General features: G+C 37.3%; 1 protein-coding gene across 1 annotated transcript in view; it reads left to right on the forward strand.

The window, feature by feature from the left end:
* The window catches only part of LOC134677142 (glutamate decarboxylase), an 87,860-nt gene that overhangs the window by 24,135 nt on the left and 40,665 nt on the right, over nt 1-23,060 (forward strand). The gene's annotated exons all lie outside the window — the stretch shown is intronic.

Genomic DNA, 23,060 nt, shown 5'->3' on the forward strand with positions numbered 1-23,060 from the left:
GTCCCCAGTTCATGTATCTAACAGATGACCGGAGCTTCAATTTATCTTAAATCCATTTAATTTCGTCTACTTGCCATCACTCTGCCTGGCAACGGCAACATGTCCTTCTAAACTCTATTTTGGTTGGCCTCACACCTTGGTAAAAGTAAAAAAACAGATGTCAATGAAAACTCACAGTTAAGTAGGTATAACTTATTTTATTGGCGTTTTCAATGAAACGTAAGTCCAGAGGCGGTAGCCAAGGTGATTATCATTTAATTAGACGCTAATTAAAAAGTAGAAATGTTCCATTATGACATACGCGAACAAAAAGTCATGTGATCATTTTCGTTCATTAACTTAGTCCAGAGTGGCGTTTTCTGTGAACTATTAAAAATAGTTGCACCCTAGGAGCTACAAAAAACAGCATTTTTCCGATTCTACAGTAATTTAGGCGCAGATTACTCCGATCAAAGACCACCCTAGCCCTACCCTACCCGCATGGATGCTGCAATTTTCCGAGGCGTTGGCTCTCGCGCTTGGACGATCATCGCTTGTTTGATGGCAGGTCGATAAGCGGCGATTTTTGAGTGACGGGACCCTTTACAGATATAAACTAAGTGTTATGGGAATGACAAGGCTCTTGCATTCTTTGGTATTCGTTATCATTGTTGTTGCTTTCGGGATAAAGAAATCGTTGAAATTGTAGATATGATTTTGCAATGTATTTCAAGGTAAATAAAATGGTAAAAGTCGTCGTGAAGAAACGTCGTGTGGAAATCGAGTTCCCAGCAAAGGATGACTCCCCGACATGTCATTAGAGTCAGAGTGAGTCAGACCAAGAATAGTCTGCAGCGGATTTGATAGCCCACGCAGTAAAAGTGTTATTTTAAACGTCAAACTTCTATGAAATTATGACGTATAAATGACACTTGCACTGCGTGGGCTATAAAATCCGCTGCAGACTTTTTTTGGTCCGACTTTATTTATGACGGCTGATCGGTGATCACGATCACGTGATGCTTTCAGATAGAAAACGAAGCGCCACCGGAAACTCCGGCGCGTCCTAGGCTTAGTTAATGCAGATATCTAAACTATATCGAAACGTCAATCGAATCTTATATAAATGTACCGAAATAGTCACACAGTCACGCTGGTATTCCTAGCACCTGTCATCCCGATACATTGCATGTTCGATTGACATGTTGGCTAGGCCCCCAGCTCTGTTTGAATGGTCACGTACGATTGTAATTCCGTTTGCAACAAACAGCTATTAATTCCAGCATCCACGGAGGGAGGCGGCTTCCGCGCCGTTTGGCCACATGATTGCGGCTCAATAGCGGCAATTACATCTATACACACTCTTTTTTATAAGATTGTATTATTGGTGGTCGAGGATGGCAGAAATTAAGAATAAGAATAAAAATGTTTATTAGCACAAATAATAACTAACTAATAACAGAAAACTAATTAAATTACATAAATATTTGTGCCAAAAGGTCCTCACTCTCAAATTGGCCGAAAGATGGAAGATTTTATTTATTTACTCGTAAGTCTTTGCGCTATTATAATCTCTTGGACTCTCTGCTTACTTAACTAATTTTCTTTCAGTTATAATTAGAGTGGGCGGGACATGTCTGCCGCATGCACCCTGAAAGGTGGGCCAAAATGGTTACCGAGACTAGAGATGCACCGGATATCCGGTTATTATCCGCCGGATAGGCCGGATACCGGATAGTAACATTGCTTGATTTCGGAGTAAACAAATTGGATTTAAGAAACAGACACGGTCATAATAATACTTGTTTATTATTTTAGAACAATTTAATAATTCCATTGACTTGCACGCGCACGCATTTCGAAACTAGAAATGAGACCGCGCGAACGTTCACTAGGAAACAGGTCAAGCCTGCAGAATGCGCACCTGCAAAACCGAAATGTAGGTATAGTTCCGCTGGCCGAATATCCGGCGGCCGGAAACCGGATATTCGGCTGATGGTCAGGCCGAATATCCGGTATCCGGCCAAACAACTATCCGTTGCAACTCTAACCGAAACCCACGGAACACCATCGATGGTGCAGGCCGGGGTTCAGGCAGACCAAACAGGAGACGGCGGGACGACTTGGCCGCATTTTATCCGGATTAGCGGGAACGTACAAGCGACAGGGTCGAGTGGAGGAAAGGAGGGGAGGCCTTTGCCCAGCAGTGGGACACTAAACTAGGCTAATAAATATAGTTCGTTTTTTTAGCATTAGAAAAAACTTGCAAGAAGGTAAACGATCTTGACATATCTTTTAATTGAAAAACGCTTTTTAAAAATCAAAAACTATTACTTATGAAAGCAGAGGAATATAAATGATCGTATAAGATTCATAATTGTTACATATTTGCCGTAATTTATTTTTAAAATGTGTTTTTCAATAAAAAGACACATCAAGATTGTTTACCTTATTTCTAATGCTAAAAAAACGAACTACAGTGGAACCTGGATAATTGCAATCTCAAGGGACCGGCCATTTTTTGTCAATTAACCAGGTTTTTCATTTAAGCAGGTCGTGTCAATTAACGAGGTTCAAAAAATCGTTGTGTCAATTATAGAGGTTTTCATTAATAGAGGTTGCGTTCTGACAAATTTCTTTTATAGAGGTGCAAATAACCATTTAAAGTAGATTTACACACTTAGCTTCTGTCAATACTTGCACTTTTACACTACATTAATTACTACTTTATTTTCTTATTAATCATTTGGGTTTAAAAAAATCCATTTAATTGTATTTAGAAGAAAGTTTTATTAGTTACCATACCTACTGTTCTGTTCTTTCCACTACTGTACTGTTTTTGTGTTCTGGTAATAAACGTATTTTTTTTTAGAATGTAAAAAGCATATTACTTTGTTTTTAATTTTAACAAAACTATTTCACCTACTTACAGGCTGTGATTGATACCCAATAAATCAATTGAATTCTGGATGAAGATGAAAATGAAAATGAAAATAAAATGATCATTGCTATTAAAAAAAAATTCTGCTGTCTACAACTATTTCAATTACAGAGGTAATAAGTAAGACTCGTTTCAATAATAGAGGTAAAAAAAAAGCAAAAATAACAGATTTTTTTTTAACACAGTGTCAATTATAGAGGTCTTAGTTGCGATGTGGTCAATTACAGAGGCAAAATTACGAAAAGCACTAAAATCTAAATTCCAATTATAGAGGTTCCAAAATTTCAATTACAGAGGCCTTTTGGTCTCAAGGGACTGGGACTGGACTTTTGGTTGCAATTATTGAGGTTTTCCATTTATCCAGGTGCCAATTAACCAGGTTTCACTGTATAAAAATAAGTTGAATAGGTATGTGCACTGTGCAGACACCTATTCGAAGCCTTGACATCTTAATGATACGATACAACCTTCAATCAAAAGAAAAGAGCGTACTCCCACTTCAAAGGCCGGCAATGTACTAACAATAGTGGTATTGGGCGTTTTCAGAAATAAATATTGAAAACCTGATTCTTTCACATCTGGACGTTCTTGGGCTCATTCTACTCAGAATCGACAGCATTCTCCATCCCACCATTCAAAAAATATGTCCCAAAATGTCCATTCTATTACGTCACGTTTTAGTATGAAAAATTTTATCACTTGTATGTGCGTGACGTAGTGGAATGTACAATTTTCATACAAATTTTTGTGACATTTTATTTTATCATCAGAATTGAATATGCTAGTGATTTTGAGTTGAAAGAACCCAAAAACACCGGGATCTGTGAGAATCGGGTTTTCGATATTTATTTCTGAAAACGCCCTATTACGGGTGTCCAAGGCGACGGTAATCGCTTACGATCAGGCGATTTCGTTCGTTTGCCTCCGATGTCATACAAAAAAAACTTGTGCTGTCTATTGATATATGATTCATGAACAGGCTTTGAAATCATTTAAATGGAAAAAGCTTCAAAATTCAAAATACCCATTATGATACAAAATTGATAAGTTGATAAAAATATCAGTACATATGCCACACACGGACACACACACACACACACACACACAATTGTTAAAGTTGATATCAATATAAGGTATTATACGAGACGATGGTAAGAGACCAGACGGAATGTCACTAATTCCGTGGAAGATGGGTCGGGTGCTGGTGTGCGACGCCACCTGTGTGGACACCCTAGCCCCGTCTCATCTCCACGGCACTACTGGAAAAGCCGGCGCGGCAGCAGAGGCGGTCGAAAAATTAAAAAAGACCAAATATAGGGGTCTCGGCCCCGAATACAATTTCGTACCTTTTGGTGTCGAGACCCTTGGCCCGTGGGGTCCGAACGCGTCTAGCCTTTTTAAGGACCTATCAAAAAGATTAGCTGACGCCACTGGTGACCGTAGATCTGGCAGCTTCCTCGCGCAAAGAATAAGTATTGCGATACAGCGAGGAAATGCTGCCAGCATCTACGGCACCATGCCGCAGGTGGATATTTTATAATCTTTTATTTTAAGTTTAGTTTTATTTATTTTTAGATATAGTTTAAGTTTTGTAGGTTAGTTATTTAATTATGTTTTTTTTAAGTATGTATATTAAGTACGTATGCACTAATAAATCATACGCTGATTAAAGTAGACAATCAATATAAGGTTATAATAACAAAAAAAAGTAGCTATAAAAGGGAGATATACTCGTATGTCCATATCTTCCGATAACAGCACAAAGGACCGAACCCGCGGTCCATAGAATCAATCCACGAAGATCCATCATGGTAATCCTACTGGATGGGATGGGAGACTAGGGTGACCACGGGAGGAATATAAATATCAGTACAGGCTTTAAAATTATTTGATAAGATACGTTGAAGGAATGATTTCGTGTTTGTATAAATCATAAGTTTCGTTTTGTTTAAAAAAAAGTCGTAGAGCCGCATTCATGATACTGACATTTAGTTTTAGGGCTCAGATGCCCTAAAACTAAATGCTAGCGCGAAAACCGGAATTCGCATATTGCGGGGATTTTTCTCTGTCACTCTAATTACGCCGTCATTGGAGTAAAAGAGAAAGATCCCCGCAATTTGCGAACTTCGATTTTCGCGGTTATAGCCCTGAGTACTTTTCCTGTCTAACAATTTGCGACTTTTGGATGTTGTGAAGATATCCTGATTTGCTATTGAAATAGTTCCTATTATTTCAATAATACCATTACCATTTCATATACCATATACCATTTCAATTTCAATTAATTTATTTATAAAATAATAATTTTACACGTCACATCATAAAAATATATCACAATTATTAATAGTAAATCACACACATAATTACCTACATATAAAACAATAATTTGGTGGTACCTACATATATCACATGCTTGTTTTTGTCGAGTATGAATGTAGACAGTTAGTGGTTCGAGTTTGTACTTTTTTTTTAATAACTAGGTGATACATTACTGTAATTTATTTTTGTAAACCTGTGTTGTGTACAATAAAGTGATTACTGATACTACTGCTACTACTACTACTTACTACTACCATAGTGATACGTAAAAACCCGTTCTTTATGTACATATCCTAGTAATCTATAAGATATGGTACCCCAGCGATAGACAGGAAAGGACCTATCCTGTTACAACACATCATTTGGTCACCCTATTCAATAGCGACGTAATCCCGCGATTTGGGCACTCTTGTAAATCAAGGGGGCTCAGTGGCTTTAGCTTATTTATTGTTTTAAACACACAGACCGACAGTCATTGCCGAGGAGGTGCTTTTCATTTATGTAATGATGATGGGATGGTTTCAATTGTCGAGGGTAAGATTTTTGGGAAATATTATTTTTTTAAATGCGCGCTAAAATGCGCTATAGTGCCATGCCTTATGGGAAACGGTCGCAGAGATAGTTCAGAGCCGGAAACCGCTACCAACTTTTAGTATGTTGTTGGGCATGGCATTGGGTCTCCAAAACTGCCGGGAGACGGCGGCGCCGGCCATCTACTTCAGCGGAATGACGTCATCAAAATGACTCCCGCTTCGTTGCGAATATTGCATACTGCACCCAAACTATGCATAGCACATACACGTGTGGGGTATTAAATGAAAGCCAATTAAATAAACTTTATTTTATTTATACAAAGTGTACCAAAATATGCAACAGTTTAAGAGAAATTTACAAATAAATAAAAATGACGTAAAAAAATATTCGATTATTTGGGTTTTACAACCAAACCAAAAGTCGGACGATAAATCAATGTACTACAACATTAAAGATGACGTCTCAAGCCATACACTGATATCAATAAAATCAAAATTGGACCAAATATGTGGAAATCATGCATCAAAATGTAAATATTTGCCCATACAAATGCATAAAAGTTAAAAAAATCCAAATTGGTCATTTTCAGGATAATCCGCATAAGCTTCTAGTATGTTATTAGCAATATGACCTGGATTCTAAAACTGCCGGGAGACCATCTCTGTTGTTCCTCAGTTACAAATAATGACGTCATATAAATAATCACTGCCGAATTTCGCAAAATGTAAATTATAGCTATACCACGAGTCTCACATACACATGTGTTACATGTAATGAAAGGTTATTAAATGTATTATGATTCACCTAAACATTGTTTGTAAAAAAAATGTACGGTTTCAGAGCTAGAAACAACGAAATACCACTTTTTATGGAAAAAGTAGACATGTATCAATTTTATAGCTAAACTAAAATCGTCAAAAAAAATTTGCGTATAATATTTGAAAAACCAGTTATTCAACTATATATCACAATTTAAATTTTACATTTCCGATAAAAACTGTGGAAGTTCTGGAAAAAAAACTAAAGCGCCCCAACAATTCTACCTTAATGCGCTCATATTATGCAAAGAATAGTTCCCAATTATCGAGTATTAAATGGATGAACATTACATAAAATACATGAAAACGACATTTTCGAATGGAACCATAATTAAAAAAATAATAATTTACTAGATAAGTAAGCAAAATACTGTTTCTTTAAGTACCTAATCTCCTCCTTTCAAAGTCGGTTAAAATGTAGCTTTTGTGACCTGGGCTACAAAGACAAATAAATTGACACCTAATTTATCAAAATCAGTTCAGTACTTTCATGCAAACGGTACCTACACATGCACGCATAGATAGCAAATTCTGCCGTAGTCGGACAAAAAATTAAAATTCAATAATTAGACCTTTACTATTATGGCCTGGCGTGGCTTGGCATCTGACGTTGAAACCCTCAGGCCGTAGATGTTAGCAGACCAGAGGGGTGACCTGTATTTCGGAGGATCAGAGGGAAAATTCTGCCAGCCTTCTCAGCTCAGCCTTGAAACCCTTGCACCACTCAAAATTCCACTTTTATAAAAATACCCAACTGGCGCGAAGTGGCGCAGAATAGGGCAGAGTGACGCTCTTTTGTGTCAGAGGTCAAGATCCTCTTTGGGTCACTGAGCCAGTGATGTATGTATGTATGTATGTATGTATAAGGCTAATCGAGGCTTAAATGTATAATTATGTATTTTTTACATGAAACAACTGAACTGATTTTGATAAATGAGGTGTCAATTTATTTGTCTTTGAAAGGAGGAGATTAGGTACTTAAAGAAACAGTATTTTGCTTACTTATCAAGTAAATTATTATTTTTTTAATTATGGTTCCATTCGAAAATGTCGTTTTCATGTATTTTATGTAACGTTCATTCATTTAATACTCGATGATTAGAACTATTCTTTGCATAATATGAGCGCATTAAGGTAGAATTGTTGGGGCGCTTTAGTTTTTTTCCAGAACTTCCATAGTTTTTGTCGGAAATGTAAAATTTAAATTGTGATATATAGTTGAATAACTGGTTTTTTAAATATTATACGCAACATTTTATTGACTATTTTAGTTTAGCTATAAAATTGATACATATCTACTTTTTCCATAAAAAGTGGTATTTCGTTGTTTCTAGCTCTGAAACCGTACATTTTTTTTACAAACAATGTTTAGGTGAATCATAATACATTTAATAACCTTTCATTACATGTAACACATGTGTATGTGAGACTCGTGTTATAGCTATAATTTACATTTTGCGAAATTCGGCAGTGATTATTTATATGACGTCATTATTTGTAACTGAGGAACAACAGAGATGGTCTCCCGGCAGTTTTAGAATCCAGGTCATATTGCTAATAACATACTAGAAGCTTATGCGGATTATCCTGAAAATGACCAATTTGGATTTTTTTAACTTTTATGCATTTGTATGGGCAAATATCTACATTTTGATGCATAATTTCCACATATTTGGTCCAATTTTGATTTTATTGATATCAGTGTATGGCTTGAGACGTCATCTTTAATGTTGTAGTACATTGTGTAGCGATGCTACGTATTTGCCTAGGATAAATACATGTTTTTCCATACAAGATAACCGGTACAACATGACTGTCGCATTTCCAACAAAATAACATACACCAGAGTATGACACTTAGGTAAAACTATAATGTACCTTCTCAGCTGTAGGTTGGTTGGCATATCCTGCCTCCTGGTTAACTGGTTTCGAAGAAACAAGTCTAAAGAGTATGCCACTTGAACGGAACTTGTCACCCAAATTGCGCGGAGATTGTTGAACCAAACCTGGCTTCATGCATATCAAAATGATCCCCCTGGTCTACCCCAACTGCTCAAACGGCAATGTGTGTGTGTTTTGGCCAAAACCCCGCGTCTCGTTCATCTCGCGATCGTAGATTAAGGTTTACTATAGTGTCACCCCATAACCGCCGACAGTTTAGAGAAACCGATTGTATTCTGAGCAGCGCCCGCCCTAAAGCGGAGTGCATTGTAGTAGTTAGCGAATCGTATTAAATTGCATGTCATATATTTGGTCTTATCTTTTCAATATCCTATCAAGTTCCCATTAACCAGGTTAGAGTAACAAGAGGACCCTTGCACTCCAAAGGTGAAATGTTTTACTGCGGATCTTATCCGAGGCATCACTTCCATTAATCATTTAGACATCTTAAAAACCTTATCATTTCTTAACAACAACAATATTATTTTTTATATACGACAATGGCGCCCGAAAAAAAGTTTGAAATATCAACCTGGTTGCTGTGAGCTTGGGAGAGCGATAAGATAAATGTATAAAATTAGTATCAGTTAAAAAAAGAATTAAATGCAATTATAGGTCTTGAAAAATACAATACCATTTAATTTGTAACTTTACTTGTGACAGAGTAGCAAATTTATTATTTATTGTAATTATTATTAGGCTACACTATGAATAGTTAGCATAGTGCTTAGCCACAAATTATTTTTTCTACCACGCTCCAGTCGAGAGCATAGTGGTAGTTTACTTCAATACTTCATATATCTACCGAAGTGTTATTAGCTTATAATACTTAGGTGCACACCCTGACACAAGTAAAGCAGCAATCTTACCGACATGTCGGAGGAGGAAGGGGACGAATTCCATGACACAGGTGCGAGGGAAGTCAAACCCCCCACCACTACTCGTGAATTAACAGGATTCAATCCTTCGTATGTCAATACACGACCGCGGGGTGCTGCTGCAGACGCCCACCCACCCGGCCCATCCACGCCAAAACCACTAGAGTCTATTTTACCATATTTGGGGGCTCCGGGCCTTGTCCGTCAAACCAACTCAACCTTAACAGGGGCAGTCACTACAACCCCTACGACGGGGACTACAGGCAGTACAGAACGCATCGTGCATGTATTGCGCGAGGACCATTTGCGGTCGTGGAATTTGAAATTTTCAGGTGACTCAGATGTCACCGACTTCTTCCTTAGGATTGATGACTACAGACGTAGCCGAGACACTCCGGAGCACAAAGTGCTTAAATGTTTTGCAGATTTACTAAGCGGTAAAGCCTTAGATTACTATAGGCACATACGCGACGGAGTCTCCTCGTTGTCGGAATTGCAAGATCTTTTCAGATCGTTTTTTACATCGATAGACAATGATTATACTTTAGAAAAAACTATTCGAGAACACCGACAATCACCAGGCCAGTCATTACATTTTTACATATTGGAGATGCAAACTATGAATGCGCGGCTGACAACAAAATTATCAGAAACAACCTTACTGCAGATAATTAAACATAACATTTTGCCATCATATGGGCACCTGTTGGCTGTCGACGACTCGAATAGCATCCAAAATCTTATTGCTATAGGCAAACGTTTTGAAGCTTATTCAGGCTTACCTGGGTCTACAAATAATTCCAAAACAACAAAACAAATAAAACAAATTAACGAAATTAAAACTTATAATCAGAGAAATTTCAAGAGCAATAATACACAAAGACAGGTAAATAATAAAAACAACCAACTTACTTGTAAAAAATGTAAAAAATCGGGACATTCATACCAACAATGCCGCACTATTCCAGGCATTGTTTGCTTTCAGTGCGGTCAGAAAAATGTGCTTACAAGCACTTGCCACAAATGTAATCCTGCCAAGGGCAGACCAGCGCCGGAAGCAGACAATGTCCAAAAAAACTAGATAGACCAGGAGCCATCAAAACAATATCAAACACACTATATTTAGGTGCGGTGACTCCTGGTGTAAAGGCGGTTGAAGGAGATAACCGAATTTACATTGATTTTGAGGTACGAGAACGAATATATACAGGTCTAATGGACTCAGGAGCAAATTTAAGTATAATAGGGAACAATTACCATAAACATTTCTTAAACTTAGGATTTAATTTAATAAATTACACTACAACTGCGACTTGTGCAAACCGTTCTGTCGTTGAGGTCATAGGTAAAATCCTATTACCAATCAATTTCAGAGGGATGCTTTATAATATCATGTTTATGGTAATCCCAGAAGTATCTGATGACTTCATTTTTGGCATGGATTCTATATTAACACTAGAATTAATAGATAGTTTTAAATTAAAAGATATTCACCTTCTAAAAAGGAAAACATCACTTAGGCCGGAGTCACTAAAAACATTATGTGCCATAGTGCCAAAACATGATCTCTCCCCTCTCGAATCAATTCAACTGGACAAAGTAATAAATGAATTTAAGTCAATCAGTACAGAGGAGCGAGGTCTGGGTAAAACATCTCTAGTAGAGCACAAGATCACAACAACGGGGCCACCAATAAAACAACGATATTATCCGCTTTCACCGGTTAAACTGAAGGCTTTAAATGACGAAGTAGACCGGATGCTTCAGCTGGGCGTGATAGCACCATCTAAATCACCATGGTCTAACCCCGTTGTTATGACCCCAAAAAAAGACGGTTCCTGGAGATTTTGTTTAGACGCCAGAAAACTTAACGACGTCACAGTCAAGGACTCATATCCTGTACCATACATTAATTCAATTTTAGATAATTTACGTGGCACACGTTATTTAAGCTCAATCGACTTGTCGGCGGCTTACTGGCAAATTTCTTTATGTGACTCCGACAACGTCGACGGCTCCGGCACGTCATGTCAAAAATGTGCATTTGTGGTACCAAACCGCGGACTATTTGAACTTAAACGCGTCCCGTTCGGTATCTCGAACGCGGGCTGTGAATTACAACGTTTGGTAGACTCTCTTTTTCACCATAAATACGGCGAGAAGATATTTGCATATTGTGACGACCTTCTCATAGCCACCAATTCGTTTGAAGAGCATATCGTTATTTTAAATGACGTTTTTCAAGCTTTAAGCAAGGCAGGTCTAACTATAAATTTTAGTAAGTGCGAATTTTGTAAATCAGAGCTTAGGTACCTTGGATACATAGTCGGTTCACAAGGTCTACTAACAGATCCACAAAAGCTAGATAGCATTAAAAATTTCCCGCGCCCAACAACCGCTAAGCAACTACGCGCATTTATAGGGCTCTGTTCTTATTACCGACGATTCGTGGCAAATTTTTCAACTATCATAGCCCCGATGACAGCTTTAATTGGCAAGAAGAAGGGTAGAGACACCGTAGACTGGACAGTGGAAGCAGAGAGGTCATTCCTAGCGCTTAAAGAAGCCCTCACCCAGGCTCCGGTGCTCGCCTGCCCTGATTTTTCCAAACCATTCCAGATCCATTCAGATGCATCAAGCGTCGGCATCGGGAGCGTACTTATTCAGGAATTGAGCGGTATAGAACACCCTGTAGCTTTTTATTCTAGGTTGCTTACGAAAACCGAACGAAATTACAGCACAACCGAACGTGAACTCCTAGCATTAGTGGACTCAATAAATCATTTTAGACCGTACATAGAAGGTAGCCGCTTTGTGGTGGTCACCGACCATATGTCGCTAAAATGGCTCAAAACGCTAAACAACCCTTCAGGTCGTTTGGCGCGATGGGCAATGCAGTTATCTTGTTTTGACTTTGAAATTAGACATAAAAAAGGCTCCATGCACGTAGTACCAGACGTTTTGTCACGTATTGAGGCAGTAATATTCGAAGGAGGTTGCAGTTCTAAAGATAATTGGTATAATAAATTATTTAAAAATGTAGAAACAAACCCAGTATTTCATAAAAACTATCAAATAAAAAATAAAGTACTATTTAGATATTCAAAACCAATATCAAATTTACAGACCGAAAATAATTGGAAAATAGTTTTGCCTAGAGAATTAATACCAGAATGCATTAAAGAAAATCATGAAAAATTAACAGTCCATCCTGGCACATTTAAAACTTTATCAAAAATTAAAGAAAACTATTTTTGGAAAGGCATGTATGCAGACGTGAAAAATTATGTGGCCACGTGTGAGAAGTGTAAAGCATACAAACACTCAAATCAGCCTCCACATGGGCACATGACAAACCAGAAAAAGGTTAATAAACCTATACACACTCTATCTATCGACCTAATAGGTCCTTTAGTACAATCATATTCTGGTCACGTCTACATACTATCTATAGTTGATGTATTTACAAAATATTGTTGGATTCACCCACTTAGAACTGCAACAACTAAAACAGTAACTACATTTATAGAATCAGAAATTTTAAATAAAGAGGGAATCCCATGTGTTTTAATCTGCGACAACGCAACAATATTCCAAAGTAAACAATTTAAAGATTTTTGTGCCACACACTCAATACCAAGGATATTTTATAACGCATATTACGCACCTCAATCTAATACAGTAGAACGCTTTAATCAAACTATTGAGACCTGCCTAGCTATTTTAGTAGGACAAGACCAAAGGAACTGGTCCAAGTACCTACCGCAAATCCAGCTATCTTTGAATAGCACTATTAATATTGTAACGGGGCATACACCATTCTTGTTGGCAAAGGGGCGAGAGATGATGACGGATGGCATGCTGCATTCCATTAGGGGCGGTATTCCAAATTCGTTAGACGACCTCCAAATTTCCAACCGGTCCGACAGAGCAACTGCTCTCAACGAGATGGCAGATATCTTCCAGCGCGTCACTGATGCTTTGACCAAAGCGTACAAACAAAACGCGGTACGATATAACCTGCGCCGTAAGGAACTGCGGCTAAGCGTAGGCGATATCGTATGGAGGCGTAATTTTGTACAGTCAAATGCAGCACACTTCTTCTCCGCAAAATTGGCACCGCGCTTCCTGAAATGCAAAGTCATTAAGAAGCATTCGGATGTCGTATATGATCTTCAGGAGATAGACACGGGTAAAATTGGAAAGTATCACGTCAAGGACATAATTAAAGTCCCACAAGGTGTATGTCACACGTAACAATTTATTTTATATTATTAGGGCATACTAAGATTTAGCCCATTCTTTTTTTTCAAGCATACATGCTTCTTTGACCCAACTGGTCAACATTTGTTCCAAGCATTTCCTAGGAAATCAAATTTTATAAGTAACTACATACCCTAAGGGCCCAGGGTGACTCAATTATGGTGGATATAATACACTAAGTAGGACATGGAAAAGAAAACCAAGTTTTTTCTTTTTCAATTAATGCAAGCCCATTGGCTGCATATTGGAAATTGATTTAAGTGCGGGTTACAAGTAGCTCCCACTATTGCTAGTATAAGTAATAAATAAAAACTACCAACTAGTAACCACATTATATTAGGGTACTAGTGGCTTTGTATTTATAGGAATATAGGCATAGCAGAGCATGCTATAGTAAAACATAACTATTAGTATATCAATAGGTAGCATTAAATTAAGAATAGAAATACATGTAATATACTAATTAACTAGAATAAATTAACCTAATCAAAGATAACTAATATTTTTGTTAGCATTAAAAGATATCAATTAGCCTCAAAATGAGAGTTAGCTCATTATTAACTATAGCGACTACATTATACAACTTAAGACTATTTCAAAGGAAATCTAGGTTATATTTTTTAGTTGAGTAGCAGAAACCACAGTGTGGTGGCCACACGCTGTGATTTCTAATGTGAAACATGTGATAGTCATGATCTGACCACAGCATAGTGTTAAGAGGTATACGTCTACGTTATAGTTCTAGAACATAATATAGGTAAATTAAAGATAAATATTAAGTAGCATACTAAATAAATAAATATAGGTTTAGTGTCAAACGATAATAAATATGGAGCGCATGTATATGTCCGCATGTATAGTTAACGTCCTACTGGACCAGATGATTTTTTGGGAAAAGATTTTTTTTTTCTCCGGTTACCCCGGCTGCCTCGGTTAAGCGGCGCTTAACCTCTTTGCCGAGAGAGGGGATATTGTAGCGATGCTACGTATTTGCCTAGGATAAATACATGTTTTTCCATACAAGATAACCGGTACAACATGACTGTCGCATTTCCAACAAAATAACATACACCAGAGTATGACACTTAGGTAAAACTATAATGTACCTTCTCAGCTGTAGGTTGGTTGGCATATCCTGCCTCCTGGTTAGCTGGTTTCGAAGAAACAAGTCTAAAGAGTATGCCACTTGAACGGAACTTGTCACCCAAATTGCGCGGAGATTGTTGAACCAAACCTGGCTTCATGCATATCAAAATGATCCCCCTGGTCTACCCCAACTGCTCAAATAGGTCACTTCCTAATTTAATTAGTATTTTAGAATCATTTTCGGAATTTTTATGAAACATAAATAGTGAATATGAAGGTGTGAAAAGGTTGAAATTTTGACAGGAGAACTGTCAGAGAGTAGACTATGCGTTTAGTTACCGCATCGGAAAGAAGGTATTCTGAATGAAACAAGGTAGGAAACGTACGATAGAAATATAATTATTAGTAATTATTATTAACCACTTAAAATATTACAAGTATTAATGAGCATTGATATTTTTTCGAGAGTCATATGATTTGGAAAAGGTTTAAGTTGGTTTGACGTTTGATGCGTCGATATGGATCGAAACGGAGGGCTGGGGATTTTGCTAGAATCGACAATGGATGGGAGTTGGTACTGGGGCACGCTAGCATTGATACAGCTCCTAATTGAATATCGAAATAAACCGCCTCGCCCCCTTCCGCCGCCTGCCTTGGCCGGTGGAAGATTGGGATATATGTAAAGTGCGCCGTGTGTGTGTGTGTTGTGCGCGAAAAGGGCGTAGCCCACCGAGTGCTTTCCGTGCCGCCGGCGAGCGCAAGCATGGCCGACGGTCGTGTTGCTCCGAGCGCCGTTGCGCGCTCCCTGATGTGCTGAGCGTCGTGGGGACGCTGGTTTTCACCGCAGGGCGCAGTTTCCAAGGCCTGTGGACTGCGTGCCGCCTGGCGATCCCGAGGTGCTTCACACAGGCCTCCCCTTCACTTGCGTGGCCTATCGGCTCCGAGGCGCATCACGTTGGCGCCACCATCAAGCCGTAGGGCACGGCCTTGACCCGCGAGCCGTGTGTCGGACAGCCTTGCCGCGGTCCGACGACCCCAAGGTCTCATCGCGCGGGTTCTTCTTGTGGAACTCCTGAGCGCCGCGGGTTGTTCTCGCCCGGGCTTGCCAAAGCCGGAGCTTGAGGAACGCCCGTCGCCCACCGTCAGCGATCCGCCTGCTGCGTTAAATACCGGCGGGCCTGTGGATGATAGCTACGTTCGGTACCCGTGAGTGCACTAGACTTTTATCCCAGGTTTTGGCCAAAACCCCGCGTCTCGTTCATCTCGCGATCGTAGATTAAGGTTTACTATAGTGTCACCCCATAACCGCCGACAGTTTAGAGAAACCGATTGTATTCTGAGCAGCGCCCGCCCTAAAGCGGAGTGCATTGTAGTAGTTAGCGAATCGTATTAAATTGCATGTCATATATTTGGTCTTATCTTTTCAATATCCTATCAAGTTCCCATTAACCAGGTTAGAGTAACAAGAGGACCCTTGCACTCCAAAGGTGAAATGTTTTACTGCGGATCTTATCCGAGGCATCACTTCCATTAATCATTTAGACATCTTAAAAACCTTATCATTTCTTAACAACAACAATATTATTTTTTATATACGACAATTGCTTTATCGTCCGACTTTTGGTTTGGTTGTAAAACCCAAATAATCGAATATTTTTTTACGTCATTTTTATTTACTTGTAAATTTCTCTTAAACTGTTGCATATTTTGGTACACTTTGTATAAATAAAATATAGATTATTTAATTGGCTTTCATTTAATACCCCACACGTGTATGTGCTATGCATAGTTTGGGTGCAGTATGCAATATTCGCAACGAAGCGGGAGTCATTTTGATGACGTCATTCCGTTGAAGTAGATGGCCGGCGCCGCCGTCTCCCGGCAGTTTTGGAGACCCAATGCCATGCCCAACAACATACTAAAAGTTGGTAGCGGTTTCCGGCTCTGAACTATATTCCCATAAGGCATATGACTACTAAGCATTGCCCAGTAGAGTTTGCTGTTTAACGATAAGTTCTGTTGTTGGATTCGAGATATTGATTAGTTTTTTTTTAATAGAAGGATTAGTTTTTTTTTTACCATAAATTATATAATTAATTTAAAAAATGTGACCACGAAATACCGTATTATTTATTTATTATAAATATCCTATAGTAAAGTCATGCTACAACTGCTACATTTTCCAGATTGAAATCACTAATTTATGATGAACGTATGACTAAAATCACACAAGCACACAAGTATTTCCGAACGCGCCCGCAACCACAGATATTTCTGAACGCACCACAACCGCTGACATTTCGCAACAATGGCGGCTGATTGGCGCGCCACGTGTCGATCATAACCTCAAAACATCAACGCCCTGGGAATTAGTTTAAACACACAATGGAATGTTCGCTGTATACTAGATTAGAGAGGGTTGGCCATAAAATATTATTAACGATACGTGTAGGTATTACGCGATAGGAAGAAGCCAAATCAGAAATCAGAAATCAGAAATTATTTATTTGCATTGATACAGTATGGGGATGTTACAATATGGTGTTACAGATCATGTACCTAGCTTGCATGCAAGCGTGCAAATTCATCATTATAATCATAAATTTAAATAAATATAAAATGTCAAATTGAAATAATTGAAAAAATAACAAAATATTAACACAATAGGCATGTCACAATACAATTAATAACTAAATATCACTAATACATGTCATGTTGCTATATCTAAATAGACGTCATACTCTCAGACTTATTTTAAATAAAATCTAATCTCCATAGACTCTGGCCACACAAACATTTTTTTGCAAAAAATTAATAATACTATAAAATCGGTTAAAAAAGACCTCTCATGTTTGGTGCCTTAGGGTCCGTGCGATCTAAAGCTATGCCACTTTTATCCGTCAATATTTTCCGATACCCAGGGGACAAGGGAGAGGCTAAAAGAGACAGATACAAAAGGACCACTTTACAAAATATCTAGTATATTTTTGCGTACAACGCGTCTATATCATAATGCATTTAAGTTTTTCTACATCTAGCGTAGTTACTCGTATAGTAGGTAAGGTAAGTAACTGAAAATACTTTTAAAGTATATGATAAACACAGTAAAATTTATTTATTTAATTTGACGGAAATAATATAACTCAAAATCAAAAGGCTTAGGAATTAGCATCTCTTCTTCCTATTATTATATTTTAAGAGCTTAGCTCTTGTCGGTGAAGCAATCTCCAACTCGTCCGGTCTTCTGCCAACTCCGCAATCTGCATATATTTGACAAAAACATTTTGTTTATTTTGAGGTCCTAGTTCGACGAATCCAGCTACATTAAAACTAGTTTGGAGTATTCAAAAAGTACTTAAATACACAATACAGTACGTAGCGCCCCCCTTTTTTAAATATCTGTTGTTCAATTTAAATAATCACGATTATTTATCAGTGGCGCTAGTGTGCACGTTGATGGGCCCTTAACCAATGAAATGCATTAACCAAACTCATAAAGGTTGATTTGTGAGTAAAGATTTTTGGAAAAGCAAAATTCAACTTTTTATTTCGACTTTTAATACAGATGTAATACCTATATAGCGCAAAAAAAAAGAGAAAAACAGGAATAAATAAATCCTTCTGGCCGTGCTGGTGTTGTGTGCAAAATAGCCAGTGTATGGGTTTGATTGAGGGGTGCCCCCGACGTTATCTGTCTATAAAAAGTGTCGTAATTTCCGCACAGACTTCGCAGACGTGTGGAGTACAGAACATTACCCTCCCTTGCGGCAGTAGGCTATTTCCGTGGAGATTTCGCGGATGAGGCAACAATGGGCACATGATGATAAGATAGGATTATGATTTTGTTATGAAGTTTCTTATCTGACTTTTAAAAGGACAAGAGTCTTGAATTACTTCAGTTAAGAATGCGATGTAATAGGTAATATAGCAGTTTTTGGATCTTTATTGTTTTTATTTCCATTTGTAATGGATCAAACTGTAACTTTCAACCTAATAAGTATCTACGTTCGCAGATTTATTTTAACCAATCTAATACTTATCTTATTTTATCAATATTCTAATTTATGAATGCTATATACTACCATTCTAATTTAATATGGTAATAAAAATCCATTTGATGTGATAGAAATAGCATGTTTTACATATTCCCTCGGCTATCTTCTCAATACCTACCAATCTTGCTTTTACCAACATTTACCTAGTGGCTGTTAATAATTACTTAATATAAAAAAAATTATAATATAATCAAGATGATAAAATATTTCATCGTATTATAATGTCACAATACACCATTATTATCAGTATCAATTTTGGCTAAACCGCTATCTATGGACCCGACACTCTGAAGCACTCTCGTGGGACGACCTTTTTATTATTTCTCTTTTATCTTACTCACATTTTCCGTGGGGGCATGAACACAGTCTTCTCAAAATATGTCTTTTGAATCATCCTGCCATCGTAAATTTTATGATGATAGACTTGAATGTTTACATTAAATTAAACATTCTTTTTTTTCCTTTAATTTAAAAACTTGTGGTCTCGTTTTCATATGTGCATGTATCTGCTTGATAAATAAATAATTTATGTCTAATGTAATAGTCATCTTATTTTTTAATTTTATTTTGTGGTTTTTCAATACTGGTAAAGGAAATTTAATGTGTTTGATCGCCTGATAATATTATAATGATGGATTAATTTTTTTTTCCCCTTTGGCATCAGATTTTTTGTAATTTATTTTAGGAGTGGAAACAATTTTTTTAAATATTAACATTTTCAATTTTTTTAATCACGGTGTGAATAACTTATAAATAAATACAATAGCTTAAATTCCAAAATAAATTTAAAATATTAAACCAAAATCTTATTGACACTCACTCCCCTCGGCAACTAATTTGAATTCCTAAACCAAATTCGATTTAATTCTGTTTACTCGCATGTGCGGCGCGATAAACCGTCCCCTGGGCGACGCGTCCAGGGGACGTGAGCCAGGGGACTCCATCGTTTGACACTTTTAGCCCTGGAGGGGGAATTAGAGGCATATTCAGTGGCAGTTTAGATTTGATTAACATATGCTACTTACATGTTACTAGTGGTTTAGGTCTTTTACGGTTCATGAATTAATTTAAAGTAATTTACTTATTTTTTGGGTGTGGTAAAATATTATATTTTTCACCTCAGCAGCTCGAACAAGGGTACTTTGCTTCTTAAAAACAGTGAGCAAAATGCGATTTTGCTCACTGTGTCATTTTGTCTCACTCAGTGAGCAAAATCGCATTTTGCTCACTTAGCGACACAGTATGAGTGAGCAAAATCGCATTTTGCTCACTGAGTGAGACAAAATGTCATTCAAGTGACTTTTAAAGTCAAATGTCATTTCAACATGCGGGGTCTAATACAAGTTCGATATACTTGGGTTCTATTATCTCTATCCCTCTAGGTATGTTCTCACTGCTTAGGGTGAAAAATTTTGTGTACTACACGAGATCAAAGTTATTTACATCTCGTGCGCTTTTGAATCCCTTACTACGCTCAAGATTCTAAATTAGATTCACTCGCTACGCTCGTGAATCTATTATAGAATCTTTCGCTTGTACGGGACTCAAAATAAGCACTCGAAGAAATATCAAACTTTGATCTCTTGTTGTACAAATAACTATTAATAAGTAAAACAAAAAGGGGCCCTTTCGATTTATATAAAAAATCATGAAATCACTTAATTTTTAGAAAAAAAAATCATTACACATGAGATTATTTTTATAAAAAAATATAATTCTTCTTAATTTTATATTTAAATGGTCGTCTTTGTATTTCATTATTTCTGAGATTCTACATTAAAGGGAAGTAATAGTACATTATTGTCGAGGCTCGGAAGTAGCTACTTGCAGGCTGAGGATTCGTTTTAAACGGACGACCTTGGGAGTCCCAAAATCGAGACTGCAATGTTTTTCACTTTTTAATTTTTGACTGACCATAAACTATGCGCTTTGCGACTTATTTTTTAGACGTCCATTTTTGAGAAAAAACATATCTTAGACGTATGTAAACATTTAAACTAAGTATTTTAATTTCGTATCTTTAAAGTCAAAAATATTATAAGTAGACAGTAATCTTCTTGTCCACAGTACCGCAGCCAGTACTAATTTGACTAAAATTAATAACAAAAGCACCCCCATAATTCCACCATTACGTCCATCAAAGTATTATCCGTGCCCAAAAGCCGAAAGCTAATGGAGGTGCCTGGAGCGCGCGAGTAATCCTGCCAGACGCGAATAACACAGGTGTTGCCAGTGCGGAATAATCTGCAGGGTAATGCAGGGTTGCCACTGCGAACTAATAATTTACCCAAATGTGCAAATTATATTAAGGCCGTTCCCTGAGCCAGAAATGTAAAAATACCCCAATTATTATCCTATTTTTCTAAGAAACGTTGATATTTGTAGACGTGGGAAAAATATATATAATTCTTGATTATATTATCTTTAATAACACAGCTTTCGATACACGATTCATAACACTTCGCTCGATACAATTTATTCCCAAAGTAACCTCCAATTAGAATTTATACTCCAACTTTACTTGTTTCTTTACTATGTGACACTATGAAACAAAAAAAGGAGAAAAATCAATCATAACTATAACAATAATTTGACAGCTTTAGAAAAACGATAATTAGAGGCAATATTTTTAAAATAAATAAACATCAACTAATTCTATCGTAACAAAATATTGACTTCGGCCTGCATGCTCTATCTCCGTCCGTCTTTCGAAATGAGACAGTGATGGCTGAGCGCTCGTGCCAGACGGACTTGTACTACGTGTCCCCAAAACAAATATAAGATTTACTTATAAAAACTGTGCTGTGTTGTGTGTCCTAGTGATATACCGTGTGCACCAAAACCTTTAAGTTATAATGGGTAACAAGCAATTGAATAAAAAGAAGACATCTCGAAAAAGACAACTCGGAAGATTCCAACAAACAATGGAACTAACGTAAGTAAAAATGTATATTTATTACACAGTGAAATAAGTAATTATTACTTAATTTAATATATACTCGATCGTACTAATTAGTAATCCATATAACTTAAAACATTCTAAAATTTAATAATCGCTCCATCTACCGGTTAAACATTGTCATCAATTCATCATCTAAATAGCTTAAAAGGATATTGCGATTCGCGACGTTTACACCACGCGGCACTAGCGCCACGGCAAGGACAGAAAACATTGTCGTCTATACTTCGTTTTTTTAGCATTAGAAATTAGGTAAACAATCTTGACGTGTCTTTTAATTGAAAAACACATTTTAAAAATAAGTTACGGCAAATTTGTAACAATTATGAATCTAATACGATCATTTATATTCGTCTGCTTTCATAAGTAATAGTTATAGATTTTTAAAAAGCGTTTTTCAATTAAAAGACATGTCAAGATCGCTTACCTCAAGTTCTTTCTAATGCTAAAAAAACGAACTATAAGTATGTGTGCGTCTCCGTGAGTCGTAGTTACGCGGTTGCGGTGTAGTGGGCCTTCCTATAAATACGAGCACACAGTGATACACGTAACGCACACAATTAGACGCATAAAGCGTTCTTTTAGCAATCCATCCACCTATCGAGGGTTCGAACCTCAGCTCGTGATTTGTCATGCGTCTAAACTTTTTACTTTTTTGTCTTTCTAGGAAAAGAAGAAAATTGGATAATTTAACAGCCGAACATGATACTACATCTTTAGACTACATCGAGTGAGTATAATTATTTGACTTGTGCTTTTTAGCCCTACCTACGTAACACAATACACTACTACAATTTATCTTTATTTACAGACTGCAAAATATGGAAATCGAATCTCCGATTTCATCACCCACTGACATTCAAAGTAACGAGTAAGTTCTAATTCTAATTGTGGCATTATCTATGAAAAGGGACCTTATTGTCTATGGCGCTTACGACGCACATGTCGCGCGGCGTGGTATTTATATCAGAACATCGTTGATAATGGCGGAAGCGCCATCGACAATAAGGTCCCTTTTCATAGATAACGTCGCATATGTAGGTACCTATGTCGCGCGTAACTTCGTGCGTTGCGATAAATACCTACCTACTCACAGCGGCGGCGTACGAAAAGACCTTAGTTAGATTTAGATACCTACTGTTTTCCTATCAGTGCAGATGCTTTTATATCTTTTTATGCTTTGAATTGATATTCTCAATTATTTGGACATATTTTGTACTTATTTTCCTAGATGGCTACCCATATAACCATTCCAGTCGCAGAATCATCAAAGTGGTAACTAAATGTC

This window comes from Cydia fagiglandana, chromosome 25 (assembly GCF_963556715.1).
Source record: "Cydia fagiglandana chromosome 25, ilCydFagi1.1, whole genome shotgun sequence".
NCBI classification, from domain to species: domain Eukaryota; kingdom Metazoa; phylum Arthropoda; class Insecta; order Lepidoptera; family Tortricidae; genus Cydia; species Cydia fagiglandana.